This window comes from Miniopterus natalensis, chromosome 9 (genome assembly GCF_054644295.1).
Source record: "Miniopterus natalensis isolate mMinNat1 chromosome 9, mMinNat1.hap1, whole genome shotgun sequence".
Lineage (NCBI taxonomy): Eukaryota > Metazoa > Chordata > Mammalia > Chiroptera > Miniopteridae > Miniopterus > Miniopterus natalensis.
The window spans coordinates 14960981-14973239 of NC_142089.1; the positions used below are offsets into that span (position 1 = coordinate 14960981).

At 45.0% G+C, this 12259-nt stretch overlaps 1 protein-coding gene and 1 pseudogene across 2 annotated transcripts in view; one reads left to right on the forward strand and one right to left on the reverse strand.

Annotated features, from left to right (window-relative positions):
• Positions 1–428: 428 nt before the first annotated feature.
• On the reverse strand, positions 429–854 carry LOC107540048 (NADH dehydrogenase [ubiquinone] 1 alpha subcomplex subunit 12 pseudogene; annotated as a pseudogene).
• Positions 855–3281: 2427 nt separating this feature from the next.
• The window catches only part of WDTC1 (WD and tetratricopeptide repeats 1), a 55704-nt gene continuing 46726 nt past the window's right edge, over positions 3282–12259 (forward strand). The window contains exon 1 of one of the 2 annotated variants that reach the window (XM_016216702.2): positions 3282–3377. The gene's annotated coding sequence lies outside the window, so the exon portion shown is untranslated. Of the gene's footprint in view, positions 3378–3966; positions 4109–12259 lie in introns of those variants that run through there. The other variant, XM_016216695.2, reaches the window with a different exon arrangement.

Here is a 12259-nt window from a genome sequence, read left to right on the forward strand (position 1 = left end):
AGATCAGGAGGAATGACCCACAACATTTTCAGGAGAAAGGCATTTCACAAAGCTAATTTCACCAGGGTAGGTTCTAACTCCTCCAAATAGGACAAAATCACCCCTTGGGAGCTACAGACCAATTCATAATCTTCTTTAAGGATTAAAAAATGTTTTAAAATTTTTATTGATTTTAGAGGGAGAGAAACATCGATTTTTTGGTTCCACTTATTTATGCATTCATTGGTTGATTCTTATATGTGCCCTCACCAGGGAATGAACCCACAACCTTGATGTATGGGGACTACACTCTAACCAACTGAGCTACCCAGCCAGGCATAATCTTTTTTTAAAATCAAATAATATTAATCAAGTTAACAGTAAGCAGTAAAAGCGCAGTTACAGGAAAAGTCTCATGTTTTACATGTTTAAATTGTTCTTCATTGTCTTTATTTGTAGGGTGTTGAAGGGGGGACCCACCCCTGAATCTTCTTTCTGGTGGTGAAATAAGGTACATATTTTCTGGAGTGCCATTCATGTTGAATTTATGGTTTGTCCAAATGAACTTACTAGCAGTAGGCGGTTTTGTTGTTAGCAGATGATCGGTCATACAGTGAAGCCAAGGTACCATTCGGGGACACCATGCTTCCACCCTAGAATGTGTTTTGCCATCCATTTTAGTAGCATAGACAAACTCTCCAGACGGCCAAGAACTGCTTCTTGTCTTCATAGTATTTGTTTCCATATTTGTCTTCCCCCACTAATGTACCAACTCTCCCATCATTTGCCCTGAAGAGAATTCATCGATGGCCTCCGAGGCCACGGTGGCCACTGACCTGCTGTGGTCCGAGACTCAGGACCTGCAGGAGCTCCATCTCGTCCCACAGGCCCAGCTCGCGGTTTCACCCTGCAGAATGCACGGGGAGGCAGCGAACGCTCAGCTGCAGGAATTCTGGATGTGAGCAGCAGAAGAAAAAACCGAGCAACTCATGGAATGATAAACATGGGGCAAACACCATAAATATGAAATATGGACAGTCATGAGCCACATAACGACATTTTGGTCAACAATGGACCCCATACATGACAGTGGTTTCCTAAGATTATAATGGAGCTGAAAAATTCCTATTGCCTGGCGAGGTCATAGCCGGCAGAAAATTTGTAGCACAGTGCATTACTCATGAGTCTGTGGTGATGCTGGTGTAAACAAACCTATTGCACTGCCAGTAATATAAAAGTATAGTGCACACAGTTATGTACAGTACATAATACTTGATAATGATAGTAAACAACTGTCAGAGGTTTATGTATTTACTATACTATACTTTTTATTATTATTTAAGAGTGTACTCTTTCTATTTATAAAAAACAAGTATGCTGTAAACAGTATGTCATGTTGCTGTGGTAGTAGCAGCCTCATACATCTCATGCTTACCGCATGTGTTGATTATTTCCTCTTATGCTTGATTTAATCTCGTGCTTTTTGCATAGTAACACGCTGTACAGGCTTATAACCTAGGAGCAATAGGCTGTACCATTGCAGCCTAGGTGTGTAAACTGTACCAAATAGGTCTGTGATGTTGGAACAATGACAAAATCAGATAACGATGCATTTCTCAATACGTATTCCTATTGAGACAGGGCAGTAAGCCGGGACAAGTGGAATAGGGAAACTGAGACAGATAGCTGAACAAATTGACAGAGCACTTTACAGCAGATATAGGTCACCTCCCTAGAAAGAACATCTAGCCTCAGTTGTATTTCAGCTTCAGACTCAGAAAAGCAGTGAAACCAGATGGGCGACACCAGGACCAGCTTTGATGACTGACGACCCCTCCTGCCCTAACACTGATGAATCAGTGAAGATCACAACCCTAAAGTAGCACACCTAGGAAACTGATGAATATCCTGTTGACATCCTCTCCTAAGACTCCCACCTGCAAGAGAGAAATAAAAGCCTCAAGACAAAGGACCCAGCTGTGCTCTCTGGGGAGCAGGCCCCCCCTCATTCCCTTTCCCCTCTTCCTCCCTCACAGGCAGGCAGGCATCTCCTAAACCCTAAGGAGCCCCATGAAACTTCTAAACTGGGGAGCAATGAGCAGCAGCAACTCCTTGAAGGCTAGTCCCCTGAACCTGTTCCCAAGGTCCCCTTTTCTCTGACTTCCCAGAGAGCTAGGGCAGCCCAGCCTAGACTCTCCTGTTGCTTCTTCTATGCTAAGCCCTTTCTTGTTTTACATCCCCAGCTTTTTATTTTATTTTGTATTTTTATTGATTTCAGAGAGTGGAAGGGAGAGGGGGAGAGAGATAGAAACATCAATGATGAGAGTCATTGATTGACTGCCTCCTGCATGCCCCCTACTGGTGATCCAGCCCGCAACCAGCGCATGTGCCCTGACCCAGAATCCAACTGGGATCTCCTGGTTCATAGGTCCATGCTCAACTGCTGAGCCACGCTGGCTGGGCCATCCCCATCTTTAATAAATGTTCCCTCGTCATCTGGACTCGTGTTGTGAAATTTTTCCTCCACGAAGTCAAGAACCCACACACTACTGGCTGGTCCTAGACAGAACTGCCAAGGGTGAGGTCCCCTTCCAGTAACACTATCATTAAGTATCTCAGGACTGTATATTCAGTCCTTCCTGAGGATGGGTGCAGCTTGGTTTTCACGGGAGGGAGAATTGTTCAAAAGCTCCAACTCTGGGGTCAGGCAGATCTGGGTTTGAAGCTCTACTTGGTTCCTTATCAGCTATGTGACCCTAGGCAAGTGGCTTTTAACGTCTTTATGCATCAATTTCATCTTCTGCAAAACACGTATAGTAACAGTACCTATCTAAGGAACTGTACTCAAAAGAGTGCTGACATAGTAAATGCTCAATAAAAACAAAGTATTGTTATCTAACAAATGGCACCCTATGGGTGAGTGACAAGTTTCCATTCTCAGAAGATGACACTGACTTCCTTTTCTGACTTGAGGCTCCTTATGGGTGGGGCCTGGTATCTGCCTTCAGAAGTTAAGCATAATTCCCGCCTTGTCCCCTTGGGAACTTCCTTAGAAAGGAGGTAAAAAGGCTCGAACTGCTTCTCTACCTCAGAAATGGGAACGGCAGTGCCTCCACCAGTCTCAAATGTATCTTGTGTCTCGCATCAGCCTGAGGGCTCCCAGAGTGTGTTGGCTGGCTCTCCTTCAGGCCATTCCGTGTAGAACTGATCCCTTTTTATTGTCTTCGTTCAGGCCCGGGAGAGTGAGGAATGTGCAGCCTCCCAGAGCAGAAAGGAAGATGCTGAGCCTTGCTGTGGGGAACCCTGAGGATCTAGCCTGAGGGTCCTGCAATTCTGGGACTCTGCGAAAGTCATAAGGAGGCTTTTAAAAGACTGTGTCGAGCTCAGCGGAGCAAAGGGTGAGTGCCAGGTTTCTCTCAGAAGCGACATGAGGGAGCAGTTTACGTGGATGTAGGGTGGGAGGTGCGTCTGGGTAACTAATGGCAACTGGGCGGGGTGGGCCCACTCTGTGGGAGCGCTTAGACAGAGGAAAAACTACGACTCCCAAGATGCCCCAGGGCTGAGTCCGGCTTTCCCGCCCGCCCACTGGCTGCCGGTCCGGCGAGCGGCAAAGCGGATTGGTCGCGGCAGTGCGGGGGCTCCCACACTAGCAGGTTAGTGGGCGCCGCCGGCAGCAGACGTTGACCGGGCTCGAGTGGAGGGGAACCCGGCTCGCCATTCTGGAAACGGCCAGGCGCTCTCTTCGTAGCGTAGCCGCCGGCAGTGAGGCGCGGGGTGGGGGCGGAGACTACGTGGCGCAGGCGCGTTGCTGGGCTTCTCCTGGGTCCCCAGACAGCTGGAGGAGATAAACAGAGCAGGAGGAGGGAGGGGAGTGCGTGTGTGAGAGCGCGCGAGGGAGTGTGAGTGTGTGTGAGCGCGGGTGTGAGACGGTGCGCAGGGGCGGGCGGAGGCGCTGTCCGGCCCCGGCCAGGCGCCGGGCGGAGAGCATGGGAAGGGGCTAGAGCTGCCTGGGCCCCCGAGCCCTCTCCCCGGGATCCGCGCTCCCCCTCCCGGGAGAGGGGCCGGGCCCCCCGACGGACATGGGCTCCTGAAGTTGCACCGCCGCCGGTCCTGGGAAGAGGCCTGACAGGTACGGGTAGCTGCCGCCCCCTTCCCTGGACTGGCTCCCGCAGCCCCGGCACTCGGGCCGCTCGCTCTGGGCCGGCCCCAACCTAGCCGGCCCGGGAGCCTGAGCTCGCCTACCTCGGGGCTCCGGGGTGTCCCGAGACGGGTTCAGGCCTCGCTGGGGCGAAGGGCAGAGTGGGCCGGGGGCGGGCTGGACACGGAGGGCTGGCTGGGACGTCGGGGGAAGGCTCTGGGAGTCCGGAGAGGCTCTGCCGTGGGAGAGGTGAAAGTCGTCCCATCACGGGACTTTTTTTGCGGAGTTTTTGTTTGACACCTGATCTGGCGCGGCTCTCAGGAAGAAATGGGCAGGTGGAAGTGCCTAGAGGGCAACGTTTACCTTGCCCTCTTAGTTTCTTTCTTTCTCTCTCTCTCTTCTTTCCTTTCCTTTCCTTTCCTTTCCTTTCCTTTCCTTTCCTTTCCTTTCCTTTCCTTTCCTTTCCTTTCCTTTCCTTTCCTTTCCTTTCCTTTCCCTTCCTTCTTTCCTTCCTTCCTCCCTTCCTCCCTCCCTTCCTTCCTCCCTTCCTTCCTCCCTCCCCTCCCTTCCCTTCTTCTCTCCTTTTCTCCCTTTCTCCCGTTCTTTCTTTCTCCCTTTCTCCCTTTCTCTCTTTCTTTCTTTTCTTTCTTCTTTCCCTTTTTCTTTCTTTCTTCCTTTCTCTCTCTTTCTCTCTCTCTTTCTTTCTCTCTCTCTTTCTTTCTCTTTCTCTCTTTCTTTCTTTCTTTCTTTCTTTCTTTCTTTCTTTCTTTCTTTCTCTCTCTCTCTCTCTCTCTCTCTCTCTCTCTCTCTCTCTCTCTCTCTCTCTCTCTCTCTCTTTCTTTCTTTTTCTTTCTCGTCCTTTCTTGATTTCTTTCTTTCCTTCTTTCTCTTTCTTTCTCCCCCCCCCCCCCCCCTTTTCTTTCTGTTCGAGTCGGTCGGTGTGTCCCTGACCAGGCTCTGCCAGTCGCAGATGCCTTCAGTGACCTATCCTGGCACCAAACTGAACTCTGCCAAAGTATTTCCACCAGGCAACTGTATTGCCGGTACAAAGGGCCTTTACTTGGGACGGGGCAGGCTATTCAGTAGTAACTTCAAAGAGTAAATAGAAAGTGTGGAGTTGAAGAGAGCGAACCTGCAGGATCCAATTCTTGTTACTGAAAGCTGCAGTGGGACGCCCCTTTGCCAGCCAGGTTGAATTTGCTTAGTGCCCTCCCGCTCTCCTCTGCAGGTGTACTAACAGGGTCTCTTGAAAAGAGGTATGGGAACTTATGACTAATGTCTAACAGCCTCATTTGACTATATCCCCCAAAGTCCTTTTCTTCTGTGACTTTCTTTAGCTTCTTGAGGTAGAGGCGTTGCAACTTTAAAGTTTTCCTCTCAAGTTTGTGAGCGTAGAAGCCTGGCAGGTTGGCTGTAGCTTCCCCATTCTTCCCAAGGATGGGGTAGATGATCAGGGTAAAGTGATAGTTAAGAGTTTCTTTTTAATAAAGCCTGAAACAGTTTTGAGAATAAAACTATTCTGAGGGCATGTCTTGACTTACAGACATGAAATCCCTACCTAGGTAGGGCACAGGTATTCCCAATGGCCCACACTAAGCTTTTCTGTTCCTTACAGTCCTTCTTGAGTGGTCAGTCTCTGTTCACTAGATGAAGGACCTACTTAAGGCTGTTTCTGGTTTTTGTTCTGGCTTATTCTTCCTTATGATTTTTATTTTTTTTACCATTTTTATTTTTTAATCTTCACCCAAGAATATTTTTCCATTGATTTTTTAGAGAGAGTGGAAAGGTGAGAGGAGGAGGGAGAGGGAATGAGAGAGAGAAACATCCACGTGAGGGAGACACATCGATTGGTTGCCTCCCACACGTGCCCGACTGGGGCTGGAGATCGAACCTGCAACCATAGTATATGCCCTTTACCAGAAATTGAACCTGCGACCCTTTGATCCATGGGCCAGTCCTCTAACCACTGACCCAAACTGGCCAAGTTTGTAATTTTTATTTTATTTTGTTTTTTTACTCCTCACCCAAGGATATGTTTTTCATTGATTCTAGGGAGAGAAGAAGGGAGAGAAAGAGACAGAGAGAAACATCAATGTGAGATGAGAGAGAAACATGGATTAGTTGCCTCCTGTACACGCCCTGACCCAGGATCAAACCTGCAACCTGGGTATGTGCCCTGACCAGGAATCAAACATGTGACCCTTTGGTGCACAGGTTGACGCTCTAACTGACCGGGACATACTGGCCTGGGCTGTAATTTTTATATTTTTAAAGGAATTGAACTGAATCTTGGCTGTTGATAGATCCTCTGTGACAGACTAAGGGGTAACTGTTGGGGCTTCTTTGGGCTGAATCTGAAACTAACAATGGATTTCCTTATTACAGATTGTTTGTATTTCATTGGCAGGTAGGAAATTACCTTTCCTGCCATAGTTTGTGATCATGCTGCTTGAATAATTCTGGGGTCCTACTATCCTTTTTTCTTTTTTTTTTTAAAGAGATTTAAAAAATATATGTTTTTATTGATTTCAGAGAGAGGAAGGGAGAGGGAGATAGAAACATCAATGATGAGAGAGAATCATCCATCAGCTGCCTCCTGCGTGCCCCCTACTGGAGATCAAGCTTGAAACCTAGGCATGTACCCTGACCAGGAATCGAACCATCATCTCCTGGTTCATGGGTCAGTGCTCAACCACTGAGCCACACCAGCTGGGCTATCCTTCTTTTGACCTATTTAGGGGCACTTATGTTCAAGTCACATCTCAGTTTGTAATAGCAGTGTTTTGGGTCAACGCTGCAGAATAATTGAACAATCCATATTTCTACCTGGGACTCCTTCCCTTAGGATTACTGAAGGAAAGAGAATATGTGTAGATTATGGTGGTGGTGTTAACATTTATGATTAGCAAGTTTTGAGTTTTAGAATTGTCACACAACTGACAATTTTTCTAGCTGAAAGGAACTCAGTATTGAGTCCTGGGACATCCTATGTAGGGTATTTTCACACACCTGAACTTCAGGATCTTAAAGGATACAACTGAAGATCCTCATTAAACATCTGTGGACCTTGAGGGACCAACTACTGGGAAGACCCAGAACTGTGATTTTCATTATTTTTATTTTCTTCTCTCCTTTTTTTTTTTTAAAACATATCTTTATTGATTTCAGAGAGAGGAAAGGAGAGGGAGAGAGAGATAGAAACATCAATGATGAGAGAGTCATTGATAGGCCACCTCCCGCACACCCCCGACTGGGGACCAAGCCCGAAACCCGGGCATGTTCCCTGACCAGGAATCGAACCCTGATTGCCTGGATCCTAGGTCAGCGCTCAACCACTGAGCCATGCCTGGCCCGGCTTGTCTCTCCTTTTTGAATTAGGAAATGTGGCTCACATGTGGAGTCCTGGGTCTAAGGGAGGAAGTAATAGATAACTTGTAATACGGTGATACTTACCTTTTCTTTTGGGTCACTGGTTTAATGATACGTCCCTTTTTCTTCTTTCATCCTCACCTTTCCAGATTCTCCACTGCATCTTTGGGCTGCCATTGCAGATGGCCCACGTAACTCCTAGGCTGTGCTTTCTTCATAGACAGCTCTTCAAAAACCCAAACCCTGGCACTTGCTGTCAGAAACCAGTCCCATGGTGTTACATTTAATTCTGAGTAATTTACTTGAGAGATATATACTAATTGACATACATCCTGAAAAGTGACTGTTTTATGTTGGGCTCTGTCCTAAGTAGTGTTCTTCCTTTAACTAATTTAATTCTCATGACTGCCCTGTGAGGTTAAAATCGTTTTCTGTATTATACATATGAAGATACAGGTTCAGAGATGTTAAATAACTTGCCTACGGTCACACAGCTAGTAAAGTCAAGGATCAGAATTCAAACCAAGGTCTGACTCTTCAGGGACTGTGACACATGAGGAAGAGCTGCAAGGACCAAAGCTAAGAGCCTGGGGAACATGATACCTGGCTTCAAATACTTGAAGAACAGTCATGTGGAAAGGGAACTGGACTTTCTCTGTGTGATTCTGGAAGGCAGTGCTAGGATCAAAGGATGGAAATTCCAAGAGGGTAGACAGCTTGATAGGAGAGAATTTGACTTTCTAAAAACAAAATGGGCTGCCTTGTGAGAGAGTGAGCTACCCATTACTGGAGGTATTCAAGGAGAGTTTTACCATTTCTTATCAAGGATATGTAGAGGAGTTCATACTTATGTAGGTAATTGAACTAAATTATTTTTTAGTACTTTAAATTCTGTTATGTGAAAATTATGTCAAAATCCTGTCATTGTCATCTGTAAAAAACTAACAGGCAGCCCTAGCCAGTTTTGCTCAGTGGTTAGAGCATCAGCCTGCAAGCTGAAGGGTCACAGGTTTGATTCCTGCCAAGGTCACAAAACTCGGTTGCAGGCTTGATCCCCAGCCCCAGTTGGGGAGAATGTGGGAGGCAACCAATTGATGTATCTCTCTCACATTGATATTTCTCTCTCTCTGTCCTTCCACTCTCTCTGAAAAGCAATGGAAAAAATATCCTCAGGTAAGGATTAAAAAACAAACAAACAAAAACACACACACACAAATACCAACATGCACTTAATACTTACTTTGTGCCAGGCACTTGCTAGACACTTTTCCTGTAATATCTCACTTAATCCTCAGAAATCCCCTAGGAGGTAGGTATTATCATTATCTTCACTTTACAAATGAGGAAACAGATTCCAGAAAGTTAAAAAAATGTACTGGAGGTTACACAGCTAGTAGTAGTAAGGCTGATATTTGAGTCTATGTCTGCACTTTTTTAGCTCTGTGACCTAGGGTAAATCATGTCCTTGCTGAGCTAGTTTTCTCTGAAATGAGACTTGTGACAGCACCCTTTTACAATGGGTTTATGAGGACGAAATTATCTAATATACACTTTTTACTAGATCTCACTGGTTGCCCTCAAGAGTCCAGGCTTAGGTGTAAAGGGGTACCCCTTTGGCTTCTTCAGGGTAAATTCAGACCTGACTGAAACCCTGAGAGCTCTGGGGTTCATTCTTTGTGCTATTAGTAATAGCTGCTGACTCCTCGAAGGGCTTTGTGGCATTAGTGACTAATACCTTAGAAACTTAAGGCCTGAATAAGAGGAGGTTTCAGTCAACAGGTTGGAATATAGGAGACAGTGCCAGAGGCCTTGTAGAAAGAAAATTCTCACCCTACTGTAGAGTAAGATTGAGGGATCACTGTTTGTATTTTTATATTTAATGTCTTATTTTAGGATGAACAAGGTCACAATTGCTAGAGCTGTGACAGAGTTAGATGCCAAGAATAATAACCCTTAATCTTCCCTGTAGCCATCTGGGGAGGTATTAACTCCATTTCTTGGGGTGGGAGTGGGGGCACAGAACAGGATCAGACCTTGCCTAGGTAGCTACTTAGGGGCTCTTTGGAGGCAGTGTCAGGATCAGGACCTTGGTAGAATTTTGTTCTTGTTCATAACCTCCAGATTCTATTTTCAGAAAGCATAAAGCTGTGCTTGTCCCAGAACCTTTTAGAGAGCCTTTCTCAGAATGGGAGTCAGGCATTTCCGGTCAGGTAACTTCATCGGTTGAGGCCTGTTTGGGTGCGGATGACATACCTGTTCCCTCTTGAGCCAGACATTCGTGTGTAACAACAGCTACAACTGAATTAGAAGGAAGCATTTCCAAATTGATTGGCTTAGTTTTCCTTGACCTTTCAGCTAGGAGTAAAGTTGGAGGGTGAAACTTCAAAGGCTTTTTTATGAGAAGTACTTTGAATCATGGCAGGATAAAGGTGCAAGCTAAAGGCAAAATGCAAGACTATGGATGTTCTTAAATTCAGTGAGAGGACAGCATTATCAAAATATGCTCCCTTTTCTCTTTCTGTTCTCTTCCACTATCATAAGGTAATTGTGGCCCTAGGAGGAAGCAGGTAAATTAGCTATGATCACTGAAAAGCAAACTTCTGAAAACATTAAGGAAATTAATTTCACAAAGCTCAAATGGCAGACCAGAACCTGTTCAGGCAGAGAAGACATCAAGGTTAGTTTTCATCCAGAGTTTCCCACAAAGTGAAGGATTTCTTAGGATGGACTTCCACAGAAAAAGCTTGTCGGCCCCATATGCACTCATTTGAGCCTGGAGCTTCAAAGATGGCAAAGAACTTTTCCAGTGATGCTTTGCTGTTGGGCCTGTCCTAGCAAACACACATTATTTAAATGCTGTCCTTGTGCCAGCTTAGTCCATGACCCTGAAATGCAGTCTTTAAATTTGTGTTTGATACCAGCAGAGTCAAGGTGTTTGTGATTTCTTAGCTTAACCCTAACGAATTGTAGGAGGCAATTTTTTTTTTTTTTTAATATATCTTTATTGAGTTCAGAAAGGAAAGGAGAGGGAGAGAGAGAGATAGAAACATCAATGATGAGAGAGTCATTGATCGAGCCCGCAACCCGGGCATGTGCCCTGATCGGGAATCGAACCCTGATCGCCTGGATCCTAGGTTGACGCTTAACCACTGAGCCATGCCCGGCTGGGCAGGAGGCAACATTTCTATGCAAGACTACTTGGACGTGGTCTGATTACAGATAGTAACTATTTTTTAATGGCCAACAGTGTGGGTCTTACAATTAAACTATCTAGTTTGACTCTCCATTTAATGACTCTAACTTTGGGGAAATGAATTCTCTGTGCCTCAGATCCTTCATTTGTAAAATGAGGATAATAGTACCTGTTTCATAGGGTTGTTATGAGTAGTCATCAGATAACACTTCTAAAATGCTTAGAATGTTCAATAAATATTTACCAGGCTCAGTGGCAGGTATTTTACATGTATGGCTCTTCCATTTCTTATCACTCTGCAAAGGTAGGCATTACTATCTCTGTTTTATAGATTAGGAAACCAAGGTTTAGAAATGCTGTCACACAGAAAGTAGGTAGCAGAACTTGAATTTGAACCTTCGGACTTCACAGCCCAACTCTTTTTATTTTATTTTGCTAGTTCCAATGACCTTTAGGCATTGGAAGTGCATTTATTTTTCTTTACTTTAGGAATGCTCCAATAGGAAAACCACTACAAATAGAGTGGAAGAAAACTTGCATACATCTTTTGCATAATTCAGAATGTTGAAAAGGGGTCAGTTGTCACTCCTGCTTGGGGCAATTCCCTGCAGTGGGAGGCAGCATGTCCAGAGGAAAGAGACTACAGATGATGTGGGTTCCATCTCCACTCTACTGCTTTCTAGTAGTGTGTCCTTAGAATCATAGGATAGTGGCATTGAAAGGGGTTTTGTAGCTCATCTCAGAGTCTGCCTCTCATTTTACAGATGGGGAAATGGGCTGACAGAATGAAATGCCTCACTGAGGGTCATACAGCCAGTTAGAGGCAGAGCCTGGCCTGGAGCACAAGATTGTAGGTCCCAGTCCAGTACTTCTTCCTCAGTACCACATAACATTGTGCTTCAGTTCTCACTAGTTAAATGGGGATGCTAATAGCTTTCAAGCTTTTTCACAGGATTGTTGTAAAGCTCAAATTAAAAGCATGAACAAAAGTACTCTGATAGGTATAAAACACTATATATATGTAAGCTAGTCGTGCTATTATTCAGTAAGTATTTATTGGCATCCTTTAAGCCCATATTACTTCTTGGAGACGTGGGAGGGGTAAATAGATGAATCAGGTGAAGAGATGGCACACAGGATGCTGTTAGTCTTTTAAGAAAGAGAAGTTAGGAGACAAAGAAAGGAAAGGGAGAAAAGAAAGGGTTTGGTGACTTCTTTATAATTGAGATATAATTCACATACCGTAAAATCTAGCCTTTTAATGCATACAATTCTTCAGTTTTTAATATATCCACAAAGCTGTGCAACCATCACCACTATCTAATTCCAGAATATTTTCATCACCTGCCCCCCCTAAGAAACCTATACCCTTGAGCTATCACCGTCCACCCCATTTACTCCCATCTTCTCCCTCAACCCTAGGCAGCCACTGACCTACTTTCTGTCTCTATAACTTTTCCTATTCTTGGCATTTAATATAAATGGATTCATATAATATGTGTCCTTTTGTGACTTGCTTCTTCCAGTTAACATAATGTTTTCAAGTTTCATCCATGTTGTAACATGAATCAGAACTCATT